The sequence below is a fragment of the Sinohyriopsis cumingii genome, unplaced genomic scaffold (assembly GCF_028554795.1).
Source record: "Sinohyriopsis cumingii isolate HCF-2022 unplaced genomic scaffold, ASM2855479v2 utg002132l, whole genome shotgun sequence".
Classification (NCBI taxonomy): domain Eukaryota; kingdom Metazoa; phylum Mollusca; class Bivalvia; order Unionida; family Unionidae; genus Sinohyriopsis; species Sinohyriopsis cumingii.
In genome coordinates this window covers 391,933-396,234 of record NW_028316136.1, presented here as the reverse complement: position 1 = coordinate 396,234, position 4,302 = coordinate 391,933, and positions in this window count along the sequence as shown.

Below are 4,302 nucleotides of genomic sequence, written 5' to 3'. Positions count from 1 at the left end.
TCCTACTTTCTGTATCAGAATTTAATTCTTTAAATTTCGCCGTGTAGGTGTGTGCCGATGTTCTAAATTTAAGCATTAGGTTCTAAATCCTTCATGTTTTTCCTTTTTTTAACAGTAAGCTCGCTTCGTGCACCCGTTGTCATATGATGTTAAAGTCACGTGCATGTTTTCAATAACATCCACACACAAACTTGGATGATAAGTAACCGTGAGACTGGACATCTAACGGTGGCCCAATTGTATCGTAGGAAATTTAATTTCATCTTTATATTTCAGTTTTATTCAGCTGATAAAATGATTTAAAAACTAAACGTGACAATTATATTATGTACTCTTCTTAAATCTTCTCCATCTCCCTATTCACCGACTCGATGGAACCGTATAACTTTATAATGCACCTCGTACCGACCCTTTCATCTTCAACACGTGTTCAAGGCCGAGTGAAGAAATTTAAGTAGAGTTAGGTACGCCATAAAGGTTATGTGAACTTAATGGTATGGTTGTGCATTGGTTGTCCGTCTGTCAACATGCCTTACTTTTAACTTAGTCACAGAAACACATCGACCGATTTCAGCCAAACTTGAAATAAAGCATTCTGACAGGAAGACCTTAACAATATTCGCATACAAGACAGACGTCCCTGGTGTGTGACTTCTGTGACTTGGATTTTTAACGTAGCTTTTAACAATTTTTCAGTCATATCGCTACGATGTCTGTAAAGTGGCAGTTTATAGTGATGTCTAGCACTGGGGCATCATGCTGCTGACATGTATCGTGATGTCCCACCCAGTCCTAACACTAACCTCCTAATGTTGAGGGCCAAGCGAGTCAGCTGTTAATACCATTTTGGTAAGTCTTTGGTATGACTCGGTCGGGGATCGAACCCACGACCTCCCACATCCGAGGCGGACGCTCTAACCACTAGGCCACCGGAGCGGTTAAGACAGACGTCCCTGGTAAAATATCAACACTTTTTGACGGCTTTCTAACCTCGACCAAGTCCGTAGAGAGCGATTACGGGCCCTGGGGTAAGAAACAACAGGGCTTCTCCTAGTTCTTAATCAAACAAAATTTTTCATTTATAAAATTACAAAGTGTTGTTCGGTCGGGGCTGCCTTACGGGCCCTTATATCCCCAGTTGCCCCTCACCCACCCTGTCGGCCCTTACCTCGACACCAATTATGACCAGATTTAAGAGTATTCTGGCATAAAATTCTTTTAATATTGAACACAAAATTCATGATATGAGTGAAATTCCACCAAATATACTGTCCGCCATATATAGCCTACATTGTGTTGAAAAATGGTGTTAAAGCCACAACAGCAGCAACTAAAATTAACAAAACTCTTTAACAAATTCTGCTTAAAAAAACTAATGATGCCAAATTATACTTAATTTTGGCTTATTTTTATGACGAATAGTAAGGTTTAACGAATGCCAACGATCTGTCTTTGAATGCTAACGATTTAAATAACTTTAATTTTATATATATATATATATATATATATATATATATATATATATATATATATATATATATATATATGAATATGACCAATTTATAAAAACGTACTTTAACAGTCGACCATCAGGACATTTTCAAAGCTGAACAAATCTTCCAATGTCAAATGTGACTGCTGCCTAAAACAGTATAAAGATTTCACAAATATTATGTAAACTACCATACAAATTTTGACCCAAATTTATCAGAAAGCATCCGCACGTCAGATGAATTTGTTCGTAATGAAAGCTAAACCAACGTCAAACAGTGTTGCCAACGTCAAACAGCGTTGCCAACGTCAAACAGCGTTGCCTTCCAAAAGTACGATTCTCCTGAACAACGAGAACAACAACTTAAGAGGAAATGACAGGCGGACATGCAGAATAAACATGAAAAGGATGTGTGATGTGATGTGATGTAATTTGGATTTTTTACGTAGCTTTAACAATTTTTCAGTCATATTGCTACGATGTCAGCAGCGTGGCAGTTTATAGTGATGTCTAGCACTGGGGCATCGTGCCACAGACATGATCAGACAGTTCAAAAACTTACGCAGACCCATTGTGCATTGTTGTACAGAATAAAATAATTTGTCGTTTCCTGTGCAATTTCAACAGAAATTCAACGAAGAAAGGAAACGCCACAATAGTCGCGTTCTCTTATCTTCCGCCTTTTTTTTTTTTTTTTTTTCTTCTTTAGTCGCCGGGGGAAATTTTCCTTTGACATTACACTCACTGTGTTGTAAATTACTTCCTATTACGTATGTTTTGTTGAAGCTTCTTAGATGCACCATTTTCACCCCCTCCGAAATTCGTGACACTTAATTTTTTTTAAATAATTAATTTAAAAGTCGCCCTATATCAACAAGCAGCACTGAGAAACAAAACTTTAACTTTTTTTATTTTTTAACTTAGTTTTATGTCCGCACTGCCTGCATTGTTTATTTTATTATGTTCTTTCATCCATCCATCTAGGAAACCAGAAATATATATATATATATATATATATATATATATATATATATATATATATATATATATATATATATATATATATATATATATATATATATATATATACATACATATATACAAATATATATATATATATATATATATATATATATATATATATATATATATATATATACATATATATATATATATATATATATATATATATATATATATATATATATATATATATATATATATATATATATATATATATACTTTTAATATACTTGTTTTATACTTTTTAATACACTTGTTTTATACGTTTTAATGTGCCTGTTTTATACATTTAAATATATTTGCTTTATACTTTTTAGTATACTTTTTTAGATAAACTTTTTCATTACAAACATTCTCAGAACGACCATGCAAATATCACCTTAACTAGCTGAAATTCGGAAGGTCGCTTTTCTTCGTCATGATGACTTATTAGATTTGTAATTACCGTAGGATTTTGATTAAAGTTTGTCTTACTGTTGGACTTTTGGGAGAATAATATGGAGAATTCATTTGACCAAGAAAATAATGTTTGGCTATGCATGATCATATACACATGAATATAATGTAATTATTTTTGTTTTTGTTTATAAACATTACAGGCTTCCGGACCTTTGGTCGGTTAGGAGTATTGCATGAACGGAAATATAAAGTGATAATGCTGCAGGTGTCTAATAAGTCATGTTATATTTTTATCGTTGCTGACTTTAATGCAAAAACTGCTGATCTGTCAGATATTTGTCACAGGTGCTCGATTCGAGCATGATGTTGAGAAGAAAAAGAAAAAATAAACAATAATCTGAATTTAAAAAAGTCATATAGAGTGACACAAATACCTTAGATTACCCCCGTGACCAATTCTAACGTAGGACCCTCTCTATCATACTATATAAGAGAGAAGGTACGTAACTTCCAAATACTTGTTTCCATCCATGCCCCTCGATCATAAAAATTCGCGAAAATCGCACGTTTCGGAGCCGGTAACTTCAGTTTGGTACAACGCAGAAAAGTCAGTGATGGCTTGATGAATAGAAAAATATCTCAGGATTAAAACAAGCCATATAGATAGGTCGTGTGCCTTTAAAGACGGAAATAGCAAAAGGAAATCGAGGGTCGTGGATGGAACGAAGTATTTGGAAGTTACGTACCTTCTCTTTTATATAGTATGATAGAGAGGGTCCTATGTCAGAACGGGTCATGGGGGGCGGGTAATCTAAGGTATTTTTGTCACTCTGTATGATTTATTTTCCCCCTTCAGATTATTATTTTTTCTCAACACCATGCCTGTGTCGAGTACCTGTGCAATTTGTAAATATTTTCTGAATACGAAACAATTTGAACTATCCGTCTAGATAATGTTACCGTCTGGGGCGCGCGCAAAATTATTTTCGGGGGCTTGAGGGGCCAACGTGTAGTGGTTAGCTATTAACACATTAACCCCTAGCGACGACTTTACGGGGCAGGAGGTAGTAGCCTGCTGCCGAGCTCTGTAGCGTCATGGTCATGCATGATATACTAAAGTGGGTGGTATTATAGAAAGGTAGACAGATGTAGCTCTACAATGATACCAAATAATCTGGAATATCTAGTTGCACTACAAAATACAGATAGAAAAACCTCATTTTTTGGACCCGACTTTTTTTAACGCAAAATTCGCCCTTGGTCGGAATCCCATTTTGTGCCCGGATTTTATACTTTTAGGTCTCATATGTAAGACAAACCGGTATGAACTGCAAACAGACAGACGATCCTTTGCAAAAAGTAGGATAAGATGGGCATTTGGAATAAAA